General features: G+C 32.2%; 1 long non-coding RNA gene and 1 pseudogene across 1 annotated transcript; both read right to left on the reverse strand.

Moving 5' to 3' along the window:
• Positions 1 to 10,466: 10,466 nt before the first annotated feature.
• Positions 10,467 to 11,872, reverse strand: LOC139785501 (uncharacterized). The gene is made up of 4 exons (XR_011721965.1): positions 11,659 to 11,872; positions 11,353 to 11,517; positions 11,134 to 11,234; positions 10,467 to 11,029 (listed from the first exon to the last, which is right to left on the reverse strand). It is a non-coding gene; the product is annotated as an uncharacterized lncRNA (long non-coding RNA).
• Positions 11,873 to 18,050: 6,178 nt separating this feature from the next.
• LOC139785500 (serine/threonine-protein phosphatase 6 catalytic subunit-like) lies at positions 18,051 to 22,419 on the reverse strand (annotated as a pseudogene).
• Positions 22,420 to 24,029: the final 1,610 nt, after the last annotated feature.

Genomic DNA, 24,029 nt, shown 5'->3' on the forward strand with positions numbered 1-24,029 from the left:
ATTTAATGGGATATTTTTATCAAATACACAATGATTATTGCAATATGTGCGTTTGTAAGGTAAGTAATTTGTTTTCATTATTAATTTGTTTTTTCATTATTAAGTGACGTGAGATTTATTTTCTCGACACTGGGGTGTAAAAATCACTCAGGGTGCCCGTTCCCAGGGTTAATTAAGTAAACTTGAACTAACTGAATTTGTTATTATCACAGGACCCGAGCGATAAAAATTATTGCGACGATCTGACCGAAGGGAAGTTCAGCTTCCCTATCATACATTCCCTTATGGTGCGTGTCCACCTGCGAGTAAGAACTCTCGAGAGCAAAAAGAGAGAGAGAGAGAGAGAGAGAGAGAGAGAGAGAGAGAGACTCTCGAGAGTCTCTTTCTCTCTCTCTTTCTTTTTGCTCTCGAGAGTTTTTACTCGCAGGTGGAGACGCACCATTAAATACGATGATGGCGAACAAATAATCAGTATCCTTTAGCAAACATTATGTTTAAGATAATATATGTACTTACTTGACGTATAAGGAAATTATTTATTAAATACGCATTTACGTTCGAAATTTTTATAATTCATAAAATTTAAACATATATTCTTAATAAAGCCTATAGATATTCTAAAACAACGAACTACGGATACCAATCTTAAAACTTACTGTGTGAGCCTATTGGAGAAAGAACCCGCGCACACATCACAGGGAAAATTGGCCATCCGTCGAATTTGCTGAAATTTTAGTATGATGTAGTTCATGTCGTCCTGATCAAAAGTCATAATGGGCCCGTGGTCAAAGAATGAACAGTTTCCGAGATACGTGAGGTCAAAGGTCAATAATAGTGCCTTATTCGAAAATTCTATTCTTTGTGTATATCCGCACGTGAGCAGTGTTGTTGTGTGCATATGTGCCATTCTACGTATGTGCGTGTGAGCGTAGCCTGGTTTGATACATGGCAATAGTAATATCCCACTCGGCATGTTATGTTGCTGAAATATTGAAATATTCGGAAACAATGCAGAAACACTTCATTAACATCTCACTTGCAACTATGCATCTAAAATATTTCAAAAATGTACCTGCACCATGTTTTTTGCAATATTGCATTAACAATATGTCTGAAATCTTTCAGAAAGTTGTTTACAATATTTATAAGTTTCTGTAATATTGCAAAAAAAAATGTAGCAGATGCAATATTTCAGAAACATTTCCAAAGCACTATTACGTTTACTTTGCACGAATAATATTTCTGTAACATTCTAAACGCAACACCGCATCTAAAATACCTGTGAAAAATCTCCGAAAGATTGCGTCGGTAATGAAAAATTGAATTGCAGGCAGTGAATTTTCTACAATATTGCGGGAGAAATATTGCAGATGCAATGGTTTAGAAACATTTCTGATACATGATAAAACTATTATTACGTTTGCATTGCACGCGTTATATTTTTGAATGTTTCACATACAACATTGCATTTGTAATATTTCCGAAAAGTTGCTGACAGACTTTATAACTTATAAAAAATTAAATTTATTATTATATAATTATTGCATTTTTTCTCTTTTTTATTAAGAATTTTCTGATATTCCAAATTTTGTCATATGGCATTTTTAATATAAAATATAAAATATTTAATAATATTTAATATAAAATAATATTCGACGCTGACTGGCAAAAAAGATTTATTCGTATATCTGTATTATTAATATTGTTATGCGATAGCTTTATGCTCACCAAAATAAGCAAGTATAAGAAAGAAAGAAGCGTCAGAGTCAGAGAATCACCACTACCCTGTTCAATCATCGATGTCAAGCGACAAGGCGCCGATATACTACTTGGATGGGTGACCGGTTGAGAGAGCGGATTTTTCGGACAAACGCGCGACGGCTATACGCACATATACGGCTTAATATATTTTTTTTGTTCCGGTAATAAAATATTTTATTTTTCACATATCAACAAATAGTTTTTGCGTCAGTAAGAAAATTTTGTTTGCTAATACGAAACATTTTTTTAGTGTAAAATATATTTGAAACATCTCTGAAGTGTTTCCGCAATATTTCGTAGATATATTTGAGAAAATACTTCATAACATTGCCGAAATCTTTCAGCATGGTCGCATTTAAAATAATTGCGGACATTGAAACATTGCCGAAATGATGTAGAAACGGTCGTGAAAAATTTCTGAAATATTAATGAAAGATGTAATATTTCAAATGGAATTTTGCAGAAATGCCTTTGAAATATTACATGCCGAATGGGATGGCAATATGGCCACCTACGAAACTAGTGCACGGATCGAGATCAAACTTGGCCAGCATGTTCTCCGTCGAAAAAGGGTTTTATTTTTATTTAAACATGCGTACCATGAGTGGCCATATTACTTTCACTGACGTTATATTGCCATCTGATCTTGTACTCTCCGGTGTGACACAATGGCAGAGTTTCAAGATTGGTGATAGCTAATGAAGACAAGATCGGTTGATGATCCAGCCAATGAAGGCAAGATCGGTTGGTGATCCAGCCAATGAAGGCAAGATCGGTTGGTGATCCAACCGAGGTATTGCTGCTACATTACAAACAAAGTAATTAATTCGATTTCGATTGCGATTTGCCATTTTAAGTGGTAGAAATAATATTTGGAATCCACCAATGTCTTGTCACTTATATATTTCAAAATAAAAAATCCGAATGGTAGATAAAATAATTATTCACCGTAGCTAACAAAACACGGAATATTTATAGGATGAAAGCAGTTACGCGTACGTAAAGTATGTTATAATAATACTCAAATGATGTTAAAATAGTACAAAGAAAAATAGTACATAAAATAATACAAAGAAGTACCAAATGGATGTATCTGTCTGAATTATCAACTAAAGCTTTTCCCACGCTCTTCACATACAGTGCTGTGAGATCGTGGGACGTAATATCTCCCATTCCTTGATATGGGATGCCCCCTCCAGTATACTAGTCCCCACTAGTCTAGACTTCTATCCCCACCAAGCGATCAGAAGAGAGAGAGGACCATATCCACGGCTATGTCTGCACCGTCTATTTTGCTACGCGTGCTCTTACGGCAGGGGCCGGTCTATCTATATACGCTATCTGTTACATTTCATAATTTTATTTTACTTTCTACTGTATTTTATACATTTTAAATATCTTCTACATCCTATATATTAAGACTACAGCAATTTTGAGATACTTTCTAAATTTCTAAAATATTGTACGTATTCCTTTAAATTCAATTTTGTGTACAAAATATATATATTTTATGTGATATTACTCATTCTAATAAATATACTTGAAATAATACTATTATTTTACTTCTTTTTCATGGCATTATATTTAATTTTTTTTGTGTTTTTCAAATAAATATTAATTATTTGCATCGTCTGATCAGATCAAGGAAGCGCAAGGTGACAATTTATTTAAATTTATTTAAAATGGGAACGTATGCATGATGTAAGCTTGATCTACAATGTGTTCTTTGTTTCCTGTTTTTTGCTCTTTTAACCTCTTTACGACTATCTCGTATTTCGCAATTCCATCGCGTAACGCGATGTTTTTTGTTCTCTGTCGTCCAAGATAAAAATTGACGAATTTCAGAAGAGACTAGAAACATCACGTTACGCGACGGAATTGCGAAATACGAGATAGTCGCAAAGAGGTTAAGAGCAGAAAACAGGAAGCAATAAAGAACACATTGTAGATTATCCTGTAGGAATTCGGTAAACATGTATCTAAACGACTGGTTTCAGAAATGATTTACATCAAATTACATAATAATTCTAATTTACAAAAGGATACCGAATTCCTACATTATAATGTAGGAATTCGGTATCCTTTTGTAAATTTCTACGCCTCTCATTACGCTATCTGTTACATTTCATAATTTTATTTTACTTTCTACTGTATTTTATACATTTTAAATATCTTCTACATCCTATATATTAAGACTACAGCAATTTTGAGATACTTTCTAAATTTCTAAAATATTGTACGTATTCCTTTAAATTCAATTTTGTGTACAAAATATATATATTTTATGTGATATTACTCATTCTAATAAATATACTTGAAATAATACTATTATTTTACTTCTTTTTCATGGCATTATATTTAATTTTTTTTTGTGTTTTTCAAATAAATATTAATTATTTGCATGGTCTGATCAGATCAAGGAAGCGCAAGGTGACAATTTATTTAAATTTATTTAAAATGGGAACGTATGCATGATGTAAGCCTGATCTACAATGTGTTCTTTGTTTCCTGTTTTTTGCTCTTTTAACCTCTTTTATCTGTCGTCCAAGATAAAAATTGACGAATTTCAGAAGAGACTAGAAAGAGGTTAAAAGAGCAAAAAACAGGAAACAAAGAACACATTGTAGATCAGGCTTACATCATGCATACGTTCCCATTTTAAATAAATTTAAATAAATTGTCACCTTGCGCTTCCTTGGTCTAAGAATAATATTTATACATATTTACTTATTTATTATTTATACTTTTACTTATATTTATATTTATTTATATTTATACTTTATTTCCATTTTGACCTACAAGATTCCTACTTTACTTGGAATTATATATGCTCATATATAATGATATATGGACCCATATATAATTTTATATGAAGCACCAAATTTCATATATAATCACATGTAATCATATATATTTATATATAATTATATATAATTATATATAATTTTTTTTTCCCGGGTAATTACTCAAGCTTTCTTTCTTCGTTCATTTTTCGTCTTTTGTCATTATTTGTCTAGCTCGAAGCTTAACTACTAGTCTAACCGACAAAGCGTGTAATCTGATCATACTTATCAGATCACACTTAGGAGTTCCAACACATACGTTAATTCCGTCGGGTGACTGGCTGTCCTGCATTTAAAGAGGAAATTGTATTCAACCTTCAAAAGATTTTGAAAATGTAGGAAGAATTATGAATGCTGAATTCTTAGCATTCCATGGTAATGGACTCTCGAGGAAACCTTTCATTTTCGATAGAGTGACGGACCTTGTGTCGAAAAAAATAAATAATTCTGCGCCAAGGAATGTATTAGCATGCTCGGTTCGAACAAGAACATACATTCGATTAAGGCACCTTAATTTAGAAATAAAAAGAAATAATACTGTTAAAAAAGTCGAGAAGAAAACAAAACATATATGCAATAAAGTTTATATTTAAATTGTTATTTTATTCAAGTATACATTTTATTAAAAATTATTAAATGTTATTAAATGTGTATTTTAGTAATTACAAAAAACGTTACCTAATTTTATTCTGTTTGAATAAAATATTTATTTTTTTTCGTTACATATGTCTTTTAATTATTACCTAAGTAAATTGCGTTTCAACCGAAGTTTCAACCCTTCCTCCTCACACTATAATTCAGAATCTACACTGTGGACGTGCGGTAATCAAATTACGTAATACAATACTACTATTACCCTCCCTATCCCCTTCCAGTGCCTTCCCTCCGGCCCCTCCCCCTGATCCGCTTCGTCCTCGTCCGTGCCCATCAGTAGTTTTTCCTCCATCCTCTCCGCGATCTCGTCCCCCGCCGACTTCCTTGTCCTCCCACTTTCCTCCTCATAAGAGAGGGCTATAAAAAGACTATAAAAAGGTAAACGGGCGGTAAATTTATCAGTCGATTTTAAACCACGGTCTTAAAAAGTTGTGTCGAACAGGAAGATCTGCAGAGAATATTTTTTTGTATATTGTGAGTATATTAAAAAAATATTTTGATTACATTACCAGTATCTACTATAGAATATCTCCTGGTATATTATCAGTATACTTATAAAATATTTTGAGCATATTATTAATTTATATATAATTGGAATATATAGGTGTAAGGTAAAAAAAGTAGGTATTTTATGTAAAAAATAAATAAAAATGTGAAATTATTTAATTCATATATAAACAAAGCTTTAGACAAAAATGTTATTTCACACTTTTTATTCATTTTTATATAAAGTATCTACTTTTTGATATAAAAATGTCTCTCATTTTACATTGCATATATATTTAATATCACATAAATCATATACATATATGTTCATATCACATAAATCACATATATTTCTACATTTTATAAAATATATGTATCATATAATCGGAATTTATACGACATAATCCGAATTTCTCGGATAAAAGATTCAATACGGCAATAGTGAATATTAAACAACTAAAATTAATCAGTTCTATATTCTCGAAGTCTTATTATTATTCAAAGAAATAACTTTCGCGGTCCTTCAATTGACTCGTTCTACAAAAGCTTTTAAAAAAGTGACGACATCACGCTCGGTACAATTAATAACATTAAAGTTAGTCTAGTTTTCTACATTTTTGAAATATAATTAAGGAACAGAACTAAATAAAAGAGAAATAGTTACAAAAACTTAATTATGAGGGCATATTAATAGGGAATATTAAACAACTAAAATCAATCACTTCTATATTCTCGAAGTCTTATTATTATTCAAAAAAATAACTTTTGCGGTCCTTCAATTGACTCGTTCTAAAAATATACAAGCTGCGAAACTCCGATTTGAATTTTGATAACAAATTTCGTTGACTAAAAGTTGACTTCGCCAGATTGGCCAAAGAAAAATATTTAAATTGAGGTCGCTTATATTCCAGGATACCCTATATTCGAGGCTAACTCAAACGAATTCTTTGTAGAAAAATAAAAAAATGTGCGGATCAATCCTCTCTGTTTGCGATTGCAAAAAATACCTCTTCATTCGCACTTCCTTGAAATCTCTTTTTTCTTTGGCAGTCCGTTCTTTGGCATGAGCTAACCATGTTTTTATCGGGGCTGATATCTGATCATCTGTTGCATACGTATGAGCCTTTCTTATCACACCTGGAACATATTAATTAGTATTATATATTACATAAAATATATCACTTGAAATATTGTGGCAATAATAAAATGATCATAAATAAAGTGATATTTAAAATAACAATATAAATTTTTAATATTATCAAAATTTATATGTTAATAAAATTAGAAACGGAAATATTGAGCAAAATACAAATAATATTCTAGATGAAATATTGAATGTGATAAATTAAAAACCTGAACATTCCAGACCGTGATAATATAATATCTTTATCAATTAGAAAACGTTGAAAATTAAATAAACTGTAATTAATAATTAAATATTTTGCTATCCTTAAATTATTCAGTAGTTTCTGCAATTCTTTTATGTGTGGGAAATTAATGTAGATATCCTAAAATATTATGAATATAATACTCAAAATTCTATAGGTTTTACTGTAATTTATCTTTCTTTTAAAAGGTGCTTAATAAAATAAATAGAATAAAATACAGAATACATTACATTTAGTACCATGTTCTATGAGCAGAAATAAGAAAAAAATGTTACATAAACATACATCTCCAAAATGCTTCATTAGAAAGTTATAACCAAAATACGAAATGTATAAAAAACAATTTTATTTAGGTTTGTATTTTAAAGTACCGTCCTTCTCTCTCTCTCTCCTGTCTATCCCTGTCAATACAAGCTATACAATGTAATATTGAATTTATCACGTACTCTAGAGATTTTATGTCAATTTTGCTTTATTTCTACAGCTGTATACAAACTTCCACTTTTTGGGACAATGTTCTACATGGTATATATTGCGTGGTACTATTAATCATAAAAGTTTTCACAATTACCTTCAATCATTTTAAATAACAAATACAATTAGAAGGATAAAATAATTGGCATGTTACTTATTCATGGCAATAAGTTCATGGTGGAACCAACAGATAGGGCCTATTAGTTTAACAGAAACCTCGCTGTCGCATATTAGGAGCCTATCTCATAATAGGGGACTTTCCTCTACAATTTAAAATTATTTTTAATTAAACGGAATTTAAATTATAGAAATTTTTGTTCGTGTTTAAAAAACGCAAAAAATTATGGATACAGAAAATCTTGTTGACTTTATGTTGAAAATTCATCTATGACGAATAACAATGGTCTGCATGATTTGATTTACACGTTCTTGGGATATTTTTGCCTAAAAATAACAATAAAAATGAATTAATAAAAATTGAGTATTATTAATAATAAATAAAACATGCAGCTATAACAAATACTTAAGTTCTTGTGATAATTTTGCCTGAAAATACAAAAAAATTAATGAAAATTGAATATTATTAATAAATAATATTAATAATAAATGAAACATGCAGGTATAAAAAATACTTCCTTAACTGCATTAAATATGTCAGACAAAAATATCGAAAAAGATTTTTAATTTATTTCGAATTGCAACATTTTTCGTTATAAACTAATTTAATTTTGATGTTCACTAGCCAAAGGCTAATTAAAATTAAAAAAAATTAAGCAGCTGTCTTCTGAATTATCAAAAGAGAAAAATTATATGTAAAGGGAAAAAGAAAAATAACACGTTAATGAATGACAATTTAATTATATTATGCGATTAAGATTATCAATTTTTTAACAAAAATAATTTTTTATAAAATTAGAATATTAACAAAAACGAAGAATATTAAATTAAGAAAAATCAAATTGTATACATCACTTATTTAATACAAAAATAAAAAATTTTTTTATAAAATTAGAATATTAGAAAAAACGAAGAATATTAAATTAAGAAAAATCAAATTGTATACATCACTTATTTAATATAAAAATAAAAAATAATTTTTTATAAAATTAGAATATTAGCAAAAACGAAGAATATTAAATTAAGAAAAATCAAATTGTATACATCACTTATTTAATATAAATATGCATTCCTATTGTTTTACTAGATTGCACGTTCACAGTCTTTGGTTTATTTAAAAAATTACATTTATTAAAGATGATCTTAATTTAAACAGACAATATCTAACGATCAATTTATTTTTTAAGTTGTGACAATTAGGAATAGAGTAAGGGAGTTTCTGAATTTGAGATATAAAGTATTGTTTAGCATTTAGAGTTGAATCTGATAAGACTCTCTGCAAGTGGTTTCTAAAAATTTGTTCCATTGCTAGAAAAAATTTAAATGAAATTTCATTAATAAAATATAATGACTCGGCGTTGCTAATACGTTTTAAACGTGTTAATTTGGCATAAATATATCTTGTACTTTTTTTGATCCCACTGCTTGTACACATATTGCACAATATTTTTCCCTTCTTACGATGCATTGTAATATATAATATAAAATATTTTGTTCAATATTGTTAAGTTGAATTGTTACATTGATAGTTGGTGTAGAATCTTGTATAATCATACTTTTATACTTTGATTACTATTTAGATTTGTGTTATTATTATTACTATTATTATTATGCTTATTATAATTACCATTAATATTATTATTATTAATGATATTACAGTTATTTTTCTTATTGCCGTCCTCTTCTTCTTCCTTCTTTTCATCATTAGTTCTAGTCTTTTTTGTCTTTCTCTTTTCTAAAATTTCTAAAAACTCTGATAAAAAAGTTCGATCATCTTCCTCATAATTGCCGTGGCTTACATTTGCCATATATTGTGATTTTGTGATTAGCTTTAAATCATTTTTAAATTGAATGGAATTTGGTGTAGGATGTTTTTGCCGTACAATGCAAAAAACATTTTCTAAGCAATCTTGGCTGAATCTCGAACCCATAACAAAATTAAAACCTTTATTCAGTAAATATTCTGATACTTGAATATATGACGTAGTGGATATCACAGCTGATGTTTGAAATGGTTTCCAACTTTGATCCTTTCCAACTTTTAATTCAGAAAAAAAAGTTATAGCTTCTTTGAGAAATGTTATGGTTTTATATACTCCTTTATATTATTTTTCCCCAAAGCAAAGAGAGGATGGCGCGCAGTCATTATTTGAAACCAATGAGCAATATATTTTACAAACCACGACGTAGACTTATATGAAACTTTGTTTTTTTCTTCAGCTAAAAAATTTAATGCTGAGCTAACATCATAATTCATACGTTAGATGCGAAAAAATTGTATTCTTATCTTAAGAATATACCACTTATCTTTATAATATTTTCCACTAAAATAAGCGCCAAGAGGATCCTCTTAGTTTAAGAGAGAAATCCTCTAAAGATATTCTTAAGTTTCAGATATTCTTAATGTGTAAGAATATATACTAAAGATATTCTTAAGTATCAGATATTCTTAAAATGTAAGAATATATACTAAATGGAATGTTTTCTTATTATTCACTGAGAGAAACATTTTATTACTATGTGAACCAACATTTTTTGCTGCAAAAGCTAATTAATTTTGCAATAATAGCAAAACCTTTTGTTGCAATAGCAAAGTTCAGTAAAACTTTGCTATTATTGCAAAATTAATTAGCTCTTGCAGTAAAAATGTTGGTTGTTCACATAGTAACAAAACCTTTCTCTCAGTGTTATATTATTATATTATTTATTATTTGGGATTATTGACCATGATAACATAAAACAGTTCTACAAATAAATATTCGCTATTTATTAAATGAACGCATACATATTGCAACTGTCGTTTAGTCTTTCGTATTGTATGCTACGCACCTTCCTTGCATCCTGACGAGGACTTTAGACGCGGCATTTATGCCTTATACTTCTTACAAATATACATTTTATTAAAATAAGAAAAGTTCTGCAACGTAAAACGAAATCGTGGAATAGCCTTAAGCACTAGATTTTCTTTGAAACTAATTCAATTAAGGAACTAAGTATACTTGTTACTCGAGGAATATTATCATCCTCTTTAAGATACAAATCGTAAAAATACTTCTGAATAAAAAGCCAGACTGCTCGGCACTCCTCTTGATATGCAGCGTCCAGCGCATGAAACGCCTTGAAACACGTGTCCAGAGCTTTTAATGGAGTACGAAGCTCATACCGCACAGTATCTATTTGAACGTAACTGGCAGTAATGTTCGATAAAGTAGGTCCAACAAATACTAACGTCGGCTGCAAGTTGAGGCCGTGATTTGCCAGTCACTCGCTATGAATCTTGATTTGACGATTCAAGTCCCCCGGAATCTGCAAAATATTTTTGAAAACAGTCAGTTTATGTACTTAATTATTATCATAAAATAGAAATATTTTCTATAAATGATAATTACAAGGACATGGAGGATAAAGACCTTTCTGGCTTCTGCGACAGATGGTATATTTACGCTCGCACCTCTTGTCCTTTTACAGCAAAGTGATGGCAGTAAATGAAATAGAATTACGTCATTTTTTTCTGAAAAACATAAATAAAGTAGTTAAAATAAATTAATAACAGTTATATAAATTAATATATAATTACAAATAAGTAACAAAAGAAATTGAGCCACAAAATACAGTCTTTTTATAAATACCTGTATCTGTAACAGTCAAATCTTTAAGTAACTTCCTGCCATACTCATCTGATTTAGCAATTTCAGCATTAAGAAGATTAATTAAGACTTCTTTGGGGTTGAATCCCACTTTGATTTCAAACCATCTTCTCTTCCAGGATATAATTCTTTAAAATCTTGCTGAATCTACAACCATATACAAATCAATTAATTTAGCATGTTTGAAAGGGAATAAATTCGAAAGGAGAAAAAAAGAGCATCACACACACACACACACACACACACACACACACACATTCAAAACATGTATAAATTCAATTTTCTCACCAGTAGATATCCATTAAGTAGTGCGAGCACGCCCCAATTTTTGAAATAATCACTCACTAAAGCATCAGACTCTTGCGATTGTTGGACAGAAGACGTTGCCTTATTCAGCTGCGATATCGGTCTGGTTTCTCTCAGATACTGAAAGCGCAAAGGATGTGTCACTGACCAACTGCGCAAAAGTTCAGGCCAAGACTCAATACTGTCATATTTTAAGCAGGCGATTGCAAGTTTTAACTGTAGAGTCGTTTGGATCACAACTTCCTGAAAAATACCAAAAATATTAAAATTAAACAAGTTTTGAATCTATCTCTTAATTATTTCCTACAATTTGCATACTTAAATTAGCTATAAAATTGTATTCTCCTTCTGTATTGAATATTTAACTAATAAATCTGATTTCTTTATTACTAAACATATCTGATATTTTTATTAGTATCAAAAACTTGCTAGAAATTTTGACAAACTATAAATAAAGAGTAAAAGAGCAATTACAATTATTACCTGCAAATTTTGCAGGATGAGTGATTCGATTTTCACTCGAGACAAAAGAAGATTCAGAGTGAGAATGTTCTGTTTCCCAAGAATCAGCAGCTTTTTTTTTACCTGATATTTTATATTTTTTACTTATTATATGTACTTAAATCACATAGTGATTTGAGTACATATGAAGTACATATTTAAAACTAGCGAAAATAATCGTTTTCTTAAAAAGGATTGCACATAAGTAAACAAAAAAGAAATAGGAAAGTATGCATTTTTTACATGTCGTGTATCTAATGACGCTTATTTAAAACAAAAGGATAGGAAAATGTATTATAGTCACACGACTTGTTGGAAAGATTTAAAAATCTGAGTCCTCACTCGTAAGTTATCGTTTGCACAGAAAAATGTACTTACAAATTAAGCGTGATTTAAAATTCGAGAACACTGCAATCGTTCAAATATCTCGTGAATACATTTTCAATTGAATAATACATTAAGACAAACAATTTTTACAGTGCGAACATGCAATTATCTTGTAAGTTATGTCAGACAGTAATCTCGATATTTCGGATAGAAGATAACTTTATAAATTTTGTAACGTAATTGCAGCGCATTTACAGCTGTAAGCGGCAAGTTATAATTATACGAATGATACATATATGGCAAGAGAAGGCATCATATGTTCGTGGATGTTTCAATATACGTGTTCTATTATATATGTTACAAAATTATATAGTTGTCTTTCCATATACGGACCATCCTTCAGTATACATAGATGTACACACACACACACACACACACACACACACACACACACACACACACACACATATATGCATAAGTATACATATATCATGTTACATACGTATGTGCACATGTCGCTGTACATAATATATATTTTTCAAGGAAAAAAAATACATATATTAACTATATGTCATCCTCTCGACGAAACATACCCATTACAAAATGAGAAGACGAAGCAAAATTCGTTGAGCTGTTGGTACATATTGCACAAATACACGATTGGTATCACAAATTGACTACAACGTACGCAAGCCAAACACTTCGTCGTCGCACGCAATCTGTTTTACGGGAACGAGAACCAGCACGTGAAATAGGAGCGATAAAATCTCGCGTTTAGAAAAGTAAACAAATAAGCTGCTCCTCCAGACACAACGTTTTAAATGTTCCGATAATCTAAATATGAACAATTCTAAATGTAAGTATATCAGCTCGTTGTGCATTAGCTGAAAAACGTAAGACGTAAGAAAAATAGGCGTTTAACGGTCAGTGTAAAATTGATTGCGTGTGACATACGCTTAACTAAAGGTTCTTATTTCCTAATATGAAACTTTCCTTACGAGAATAATACCTATCCGAAATAATACTTAATATTTTGCTAACGCGATTATCTACATATAACACTAAAATTAAAGATTTTTGATTTTTTTGCATTACGCTAAACCATATTAAATAAGTTCTCTATGCAAAACTGGACCAACGCGGACAGTGTGTCACTACGGCAGAATTGCATTGATAATACTGGCACAGTGAGGCAATGACCTTAGGATTCTCTCTAAATAACTAAGAGTAGTTATTAACATATTTATCTGGAAAACTATATAATCATTTACGTCGCGTAAGTAATTATTATTTTGTTTATCCTATACTAGAGATGGGTGATACAGTCTGAAAGTATCGATACGCATCATGAATGAAAATATCGTCCATCTTTATCCTATACCATCAATCACTTCCACTTAATTCCTATACACGGAAAACCAATATTGCAGACCAACATTTAAAAAATAAAACTTTTAAGAAAGGAAACATGCGTTGCTACAGCATCTCGACAATATTGCAATATAATATAATAGGTTATTGCGATAAATATTACCACATGCCCCAGTGGTCGAACTGGTACGACACCTTCACGGAATGAAGGAGGTTCCAGGTTCGAACCCTGGCTGAGGTAATATTTTTCGCAATGATTTCTTTACAGTTATTTAGATGCATATAGCATCAAAAATTAAATCGATTCAATTTAATTAGGTGTAGGGAAGGATTTTATTACTCCAACCGGCACTGTGTTTCGAGTCTGACATTTAGTCGGTGCATCTCGATGTTGCAAGAGCGACAACTAGTGTAGACAATAAAATCCTAGTTTTTAGACGACATATAAATTTAATTACACAATTTAATTCAAGATCCGCACGAATATAGAAAACGGGCTATTAACTAAGAACCAAGCGCTGTAAATGATGCGCGAAAGTTTCATTTTTATTGCTATCTTACATATCTTTCAACCTTGACTGTGCGCCGACTAAATTTCAGTCAAGGTTGGAAGATATGTAATGATATGTTTCGTTAGCGAAACATTTGATACCTATGAAATTATATATGATATTTGGGGCAATGTGTCGCGACACTGCGATATTGACGTATACGCGTCGATATCGGGCGGGGCGCGGGCCATTGCGTCGTGGTCCAGCGAGCGGGTGGATGCTGCACGAGAGAGATACCGCGACCGCCGTGACGACCCTGGCAAAAATAATATGTTTATAAAATGTTTGCTTAAATGTTGAGTAGATGTTTCATTTGAGTTTTAAAAAATTTATTAAATTGTTTATAAGATGTAAATTTAAACACGGAATTGTTTATGAGATGTTCACAGCTACGTTTTTCTTATGAAATATTTAAGTGGCGTTTAATAACATAGTCTACGTTTCCATTATAGTTTTCTAAGTATTTATAATATATATATACCTTATAACAAAATTATTATTATATCACGAAATTGCGTTACCAAACTCAATCCAAGTGATATATATATTTCAAAAAAATATATGAAATCTTTAAATTACGCCAACTACAAAGAGAATATATATATTGCTTTGAAAAATAATTGTAGTGCAACTACTCTTAAAAAATAAAACAAAATTGTGTTACCTAACTCAACCCAAGTGGTATGTATCTTTGTATTCCTGAGGATCTTTCTATCAACCCAAGTGGTAGTAGTTTTAATTCTCCTTGATAAAATTATAATATTACAAAGAATCATTTAATCATTTTAATCACAAAGAATTAAAGAGGTAACATTATAAAATAAAAATATTTAATTAAAATAAAATAAATAAATTTTTCTTGTAAAAAACTTGGCGCTGCTTTTTTAAAGTTTATCCAGACAAATTTGCATCGCGCATAAACATAAGCGTAAGAAATTTATTGGTTCAGATATATGTGCAAAAGAAAATAGACCAATCCATCTCTTTATGCATATGCTTATGCACCTATGCAAGTTTGTCTGGATTAACCTTAAAAAAGCAGCGCCAAGTTTTTTACAAGAAAAATTTATTTATTTTATTTTAATTAAATATTTTTATTTTATAATGTTACCTCTTTAATTCTTTGTGATTAAAATGATTAAATGATTCTTTGTAATATTATAATTTTATCAAGGAGAATTAAAACTACTACCACTTGGGTTGTAGAAAGATCCTCAGGAATACAAAGATACATACCACTTGGGTTGAGTTAGGTAACACAATTTTGTTTTATTTTTTAAGAGTAGTTGCACTACAATTATTTTTCAAAGCAATATATATATTCTCTTTGTAGTTGGCGTAATTTAAAGATTTCATATATTTTTTTGAAATATATATATCACTTGGATTGAGTTTGGTAACGCAATTTCGTGATATAATAATAATTTTGTTATAAGGTATATATATATATATATATATTCTCTCTTTGTAATTGGCGCAGTATTAAAAGATTTCACATATTTTTTTTAAATAGATACCACTTGTTATTTAGGTTTTTTCGAGATAGATATCACTTGGATTGAATAAAGTAACAATTTTGTAATTTAATAATTTTGTGAGACAATTTTTGTGAGACAATTTTGTGAGACAATTTTTGTGAGACAATTTTGTGAGATAATTTTTCGAAACGTTGTGAGTTTAAATATATTAATTATTAGGCCAGTTGGGTCGAACAAAAACGACTTCTGTTTTTAATAATTTTGTTAAGATAGATATCACTTGGATTGAATAAAGTAACAATTTTGTAATTTAATAGTTTTGTGAGACAATTTTTGTGAGACAATTTTGTGAGACAATTTTTGTGAGACAATTTTGTGAGACAATTTTGTGAGACAATTTTGTGAGACAATTTTTGTGAGACAATTTTGTGAGATAAAATTAATGATACTACCACTTGGTTTTTTCAGAGGTAACAACCACGCGTGTACTTGGCGCCCTTTTTTTACCTTTTTTAAAAAAGGTAATTTTGTACTGATATCATGCATTTTGTAGTGTTACGCATCCTCTTCTAACTAGTCTTATAAAGAGTATATCTTACAAACAGTCCCAGGTAGCAAGCACTCGTCATTTTGACGTCAAATGACGTCAAAAGACGTCAAAATGACAGACTTTTGACGTCAATTGACGTCAAAATGACGAGTCTTGCTACCTGGGGTATGTACAGATTGTAAAGCTAAAGGTGTTACAGACTATTATTTCTAAGAAAATAGATTTTTTTAAATAACATGTAGACATGATACAAATAAAACAAATTTATTCTTTATGTTTTTTTGTACTTTTAAGTACTCTGCATTTAACCCTTAGTCTGTAAACCTGGGTCATTTTTGTCCGGGCGAAAATCAAATGTAGTTGTAACTTTTGAAAACGGGTAAAGAGGGCGCCACTGCGCATCCGTAAAAAAAGTTATGCTCCCCGAGAACCCGCCTACCGAGTTTCAAGGCGCCAGTCCCCCTCCGGCCGTCACAGGAGACACGTAATTCTTGAAAAAACGAGGTGTGCGGCGAACACTTAAGCACTTCATTTCAAAATAATTGCATGCAATATTTTTTTTATGAAAGATACGCTTTTCCCCTTTAATTTCCTTTTTTTTTCATTTCGATATCTTTATTTGTCTTAAAGTTATGATTTTTTGAGTAAAACATGATTTTACCAGTTGTAGTTGTAGTTGCTCCACTTTTAAATAAAAATTATGTGAAAAAATTAAATGGCTAATAATTTTATGATTGATACTTCAAATTGAAGGTTTGAATTACCTCCATGAATTTTTTCAGATTTTTTGTAACACTTTAACACTTAAAAAAAACGTCAGGACGAAAACGACCCAGGTTTACAGACTAAAGGTGCCAAAAAAACGTTTACAGACTAAGGGTTAAAAATAATTTACATTATTTTCATCCATTTGTATCATGTCTATTTGTTATTTTAAAAAATTTGGCAATTATACCGTTCAATAAAGCAAAGTTTCAGCTTTAAGAATCTGTTTTTTGAATTGTAATACGATGTTTTTTAAGGAAGTTATGAGCAAACAAAGTCAAAATGCTCATTTCTTATTCAATCCACGATAAAAACTTTCAAAAGTAGAGATTTCAAGCTTTAAAATCCTCTTTTTAAATTAAAATTTTGTTCATTTTTAACAAAGTTACAGCTGCTTGAATTTTGCCTATTTTTAAAGATAAATTTAGTGTTCTTTTAAAATACCTGACACATTGAAGATAATGAAAGTGCTTCTAGCATGCTCGGATTTTAGATTTCGAATATGCAACAAAATCAATCTGTAAGTATTTCTTCAGAAAAATGCATCAACATTGGTTAGCGCTTAAACGTTAAATTTTCTTTTCCTGCGTTAAAAACTAAAGCTACGATTTATTTAAACATTATTGGTGCAATAACTAGATTAAACATCAATTTAAACATACATGTGTAGTTTAGACAGGATATAAATCCAGGTCAGAATTACAAATTTCTTGAATGTACCAGCATTTAATTATACAGTAAATAATATATTTATTTACAGTTACAATAGATTATACATATTAAATAAAACTTGATTTGGTAAGTATGAAGTAAATAACAACAATATAGATAATAGTTTTATTAAATGTTTATTTAGCAATTATGTTTTCATGTATGTATAAGAAACGTAGCATATTCACATATTCACTTTGTATGTGTGTGTTCATATGTGTATGGTCAGAGGTACGAATATATAATACTGACGGGTTATATTACTGCTTAAAAATACGGCTTAAAAATAATTATGTTACTGTCTCGGTCTTCTGCCTCGTCTACCCCAATGGTGGTTAGCTGACGACATCTTTCTTCTTGTCGTCGTATCCCCGCGGCTCTACCTCTTGGTCTTCGAACTGTAAATATGCTCATGTACCATAGCGTTTGGTCCAAAGCGTTTGGTCTGCACTATGCGATCGTGTTCTTCTCTATTATTGACAATGCGATCAAGTGCGATTTTTTGCGAATTTTTATTACAAACGTTCTTCATTACATTAACATAACAAAGTCTATACTTTCAAGGTACATGATGATCGTTTTAAAATGGTGTCTACCTGTGAGATCTTTAAGGATTATGCGCAGTGTTCAAGCTCCCGCACGGAGCACATTAAGCTAAATTAGTCTTCGTTATTTTATTTTTATCTTGCAAATTGTCTTTATTTGTTCTCTCTCTCGCGAGCTTACCGATTATTAATATCGAGTCGCCGCAAGCGCTTGGACACTTCGATAAGATTAAAGCGATCACAGACAGAGGCATTCCGGTAAACGAAACGCCGCGAACACCCCAATAGATACAGAGGCTAATACTTCTTTTCTTTTTTTTTAAGGATTTCTAATGATATCCGTACCGCACGTAGGGCGTTCTCGTCGTTGCGAAACCGTTTCACGACTCGGAGGCTGCAAATGTAGCGAGTCGAGTTTGTAACGCAATTCGTTCTAGATGCGCTCCTCTCTACCTTATGTAATACATTACTCGCGTAAAGTATCGCGCAATTGTAATTGTACGTTATAATTAATATGTAGTACAAATAGAGAATATACCGCGCGCGCATGATGTAAAATTGTAAGAGTAGACCTAAAAGGTAGTAAAATCGTAAAACGTAAATATCGTAGAAAAGTTTCGCGAAAAAGCAAAGGCTCGTTCCAAAACAATAGCGGAAGGCTTATATGAAATAGAATAAGAAAGCATTTATACTTCTAGTAGACCGTCGTGTTATAGTTCTGAAGGCACTGTTCAAAAGTTTATTACATTTCTTGGAATAACGGATCTTCGCAAAACACCTCTTCGACTGGTGCGACAAGGAGAGTCGTTATAAACATCGACATGACCATTGCACACGCCTCCTTCGGTCTATATCACAAAATTCAAAATAGAGTAGTCTCAACTTGACAGCCTGTGCCACAATGCCAATGCCATATTTGTCGGGTCTGTGATCGGTTAGGAATTATCGTGAGCTAGCAAAAATCGATGGTCAGAATTCAGGCTTATGATACGCAATGGCCGGTGCATTTCCATTAATTATGTCATATCAATATCGTATCATTATATTACACAAACGCTTATTAATTTAGAGGCACATTGCTAAGGGTCTCGGTTTTTTTTCTTTTCAAGTTGCTCCCTACATTAATGAACTTATGACAATTAGTTAATTACGATTATTCAATACGACAGCGATTTGGCATATATGTATATATATATATATATATATATATAGAAGAGAGAAGTGTGTGTGACGAACGAACGGTGGATATCTTTCTTGAAAAGAAAATTAATGTGTGTCAAGGTAGTTTAACCTTTAGAGGCCGGGGATGGTCGAAATATCGACCACCCAAAAAACACAATCTATTTGATGTTTTCGGGCAAAATTTGTGTGTTGAATAAGGGAAAAATAGTAAAAAAAAAAAAAAAACTCTTCAAGTACTTTTCCCGGCCTCTAAAGGTTAAAGACAATATTTGAGCTCGGAATTTCTTAAAATTAAGCGTAAAAAAATGTCATGTGCATAAAAATAATAAGACAACTCTCTACAGATGCTATAACGATCCCGCTATCGGATTTCCTTACCTAAGCAGGAAAACTTTGGCTACTGCTACACGCTATTTGTACTTCGGCGAAAAAGAGCCGAATTTACGATTCTTGCTAAGAACACCGATTGCGCATTTAGAAGAAAAAAGAACGGTACGCAGCACACACAGTACCTAAACCAGCAACAGATCATTTATATGTTCAGGAAGACCTTAACAGTACTATATATGCTCACGCTTTAATAAATCTGAATTCTACGCACAACGATTGTAATGTCAGAGAAGCATTTACTGTACTCAGAGAGTGTACTTTTTGCCGGAATGTTTAAACGTGATATTTCTTTTCTTTTTATATTCACACACAGCACTGGACTATTTGCGTTATTCGCGCTCATAAATTATTTAAAAGCTCTTAGTCTTTTGAACATTAAAGTCCAGAATGCTGCTCTGAGATATGAATGCTCTACAGAATGTACATAGTAGACAGCAAAAGCGTCTATACCACAGAATGTTCACATTTGCTCTGATGCAAAATATCGTTTTCTTTTTTTTTCTCGAGCTACAAAAATCAGGCTGATGCAATGGCAGATACTATGTAGATATATAAAAGTTAGCTTTACAACATGTAATTAACTTTACAACATGTAAAACCTGATAAAGTTCTTAAAAAATCTAAAGAACATTCCCTGAATAAGATCAATCACACGACAATTCAGTCCTCTCTAAGTATCGTACTTTGATCGTAGAACGCATCAAATAATTTCTTTTAAGGGAATCAAAATTTTCTAAAGTAATATGTATATAATCAGTGATATATTCTCATGAATGTGTGGGTCCGTCATGGTACCAGCCTGGATCTGGCCAATCAAATCATGTGATTCCGTAGGGTCTAGACACAGACATTTCTCTTCCGCATCCGTACAGATGAGCCACTAAGATAGATCACAAAAAGTACGGAGTGGGCATTAGAGGTGGGATTACTCTCTCGGAATCAGGCACTGCGTGGAACAGCACTGGTGATCTCTGATCCACTGTCGTGAACTGCATGATACTAGCTATGTTACCACATCGATAACAATAATTTGGGACCGACCACACTGTGACGAGTTTGTCATTAAACATGTACCTATAACCTGCATGATAAAAATATGCGTCATCAATACATACTTCCGAGATATTTAAAAAAATCTGCGACAGAAATATTTGAGCAAAGACATACCTTCCTGAACTAATTGGTGCGCCCTACAGATGAATTTAAGATCATTCACGTCCATGAACATGTAAGTCACTTTGCTGCCAAACAGCCAGCCTGCACCACGCGGACTTACTGTCCATGTTTCTACATCTTCTGGATCGGACCAGACCAAATCACAGAAAGCACCTGTAATATGGCAATTAAGCAACGATATTTCATTATTATTGTACAATAACAGTAAATATCCAGTCATGTAACTTTTATTATTATGTAACTTTTGCAATGACATATCACTTTATACAATTAATACCTTTGTGTGGAATCTCTTGATTTCTTTCAATCGTTCTAATTTGATCTAGTGTTCTAATAGCTGGAGACAATCCACTGTGTACACAAAGAACCTGTTCATCAATTAACTAAAACAGAATTTTATTCGAGCGTAATCAAAAGTGGAGTTATACCCTACAACAGTACTTCCACGCATTAGCATTGCCGTACTTGTTTTGGCATTCATCTAGAACAGAAAATGAAGAGACCAATGAAATCAAAGCTTTATTATACACAAATGTAAAAAAAGCCCAGAAAAGAAAGTATCGTTGCGCACTTACCGTAAAATCCAAATAAACGTGCGTGATTTGTCTAGTTTCGTGATTACCGCGTAGTAACGTTATCCTGTCGGACCATTTAGCTTTAAATGTGAGCAGACGAGTAAACGTTTCTAAGCTATAGTAGCCCCGATCGACAAAATCTCCCAGGAATATGTAATTTGTATCTGGCACGGGGCCACCGTTACGAAACAGTTCCTCTAAATCATAGAACTGTAACAGCACAAATACATGAACAATCTGATGTATATTAATATCACGATTGTGTACAAATAACTATACAGCTACAGAATATTAAAATCGAAAAGTTGTGAGGCAATAGATAATGGAAGACTAATATTGTTGCGACGCTAATTCGGAAGATTAAAATCCGCTAAAACTTTACGTCGATCCCGTAGCGGTGAGCAAGGATGCTCCGACTTTGAGGTTAGTACAACATTTATCGCACGATACTGTTATAATTGCAAATCGGAAACGTACCTCGAGTCCAGCTCTTCTGCGATCAACGAAGTCGGGATCGAACGTGTCAGTCGTCACTTTCTGCCAAGCGTAGAGAACCTCTTTTCCGGCAGCGGTGGTAACACGATGTAGGGATACGAAATCTCCAGATAAGCACGAAGCAATTCAAATTCAGTATATCGCCGGCACGATTACGGTGTTACTACCGTTTCGCGTACGCGCGTTGTCGCACCTTACCTCGCGACAGCGTGCGGCTCGTGCAAACGTTAACGCACGGCCGCAATCGCGCGGCAGAAACGCCTCGTGTGAACAGGCTCCTTGACTCCTTGACTCCTTGATCTCAGTATCAGCTCTCTGCTGTCAATATATATAAAGAGTCACACGGTCGGTCTCGCTCCGACACTACCGTATCTCTCGATAGGTTAAGTGAACTGACTGTGACGTGACAGCACGCTGAACGCACTAACTATCTGCACTGCGCGCAGTACATCTGCACTGCGCGCAGTACAAACACGTATATGAACGCACTATATCTGCACTGCGCGAAAGCGCCGCCAGTGGCGAAAAAGTGAAAGGGACATTTTCTCTGATCACGTGATCAAGATATCGCGGCGTTAGGAGGAGTATCTTAAATAAAATTTCACATTTGGACTTTGCGTCGCAATATCTCCGCTCGTAGGGCACGTAGCGGAATATTATAAGAGAAACCCCCCCCCTATTTCGACCCCAAGCTGTCGATCAAGCCTACTTAGAACTTGATCCGTTCACTCGTTTATCGAGATCTCAACATCTCGAGTACTCGCAACCCGTCGCGTCGCGTAAAAGAGTCACGGTCGGTCTCGCTCCGCGTGTACTTGGCGCGAGACACTACCGTGTCTCTTGATATTATCTTAAACATAATGTTTGCTAAAGGATACTGATTATTTGTTCGCCATCATCGTATTTAATGGTGCGTCTCCACCTGCGAGTAAAAACTCTCGAGAGCAAAAAGAAAGAGAGAGAGAAAGAGACTCTCGAGAGTCTCTCTCTCTCTCTCTCTCTTTCTCTCTCTCTCTTTTTGCTCTCGAGAGTTCTTACTCGCAGGTGGACACGCACCATAAGGGAATGTATGATAGGGAAGCTGAACTTCCCTTCGGTCAGATCGTCGCAATAATTTTTATCGCTCGGGTCCTGTGATAATAACAAATTCAGTTAGTTCAAGTTTACTTAATTATCCCTGGGAACGGGCACCCTGAGTGATTTTTACACCCCAGTGTCGAGAAAATAAATCTCACGTCACTTAATAATGAAAAAACAAATTAATAATGAAAACAAATTACTTACCTTACAAACACACATATTGCAATAATCATTGTGTATTTGATAAAAATATCCCATTAAATTTAGTAGGGACGAAAAATCTTTTTCACATGTAGAAAAAAGTTTCATTAATTTCACCATTAAGATGACCAGCCAGCCAGCCTCTATAAAAATAATTAATATTCGAATTTTATATATGTAATTTAATTTTTGAAATGGAGTTTCTGCTTCAGCTGATAATAAAAGTTATCGCAAAATCATAAACATTTACTTCTTATCGCATTTTTCTCGTACTCTTCGTCAGTCGGACACGTTAAATTATCTCTCCAATATATATCCATACTTTGTCCTCTGCTAAATTCTAGTAATTCTTCAAATAAGATTTTAACTGCCTGTTAACTAAGATATAAAAATAGATAACTTAATTAAAAAAACTAAAAACTCCGTAAACTATTATTTTATTGCGTATCCCCGTA

The sequence above is a fragment of the Temnothorax nylanderi genome, unplaced genomic scaffold, assembly GCF_030848795.1.
Source record: "Temnothorax nylanderi isolate EJ_2023f unplaced genomic scaffold, tnyl_v1.0 TNYL_tig0815_pilon, whole genome shotgun sequence".
Classification (NCBI taxonomy): domain Eukaryota; kingdom Metazoa; phylum Arthropoda; class Insecta; order Hymenoptera; family Formicidae; genus Temnothorax; species Temnothorax nylanderi.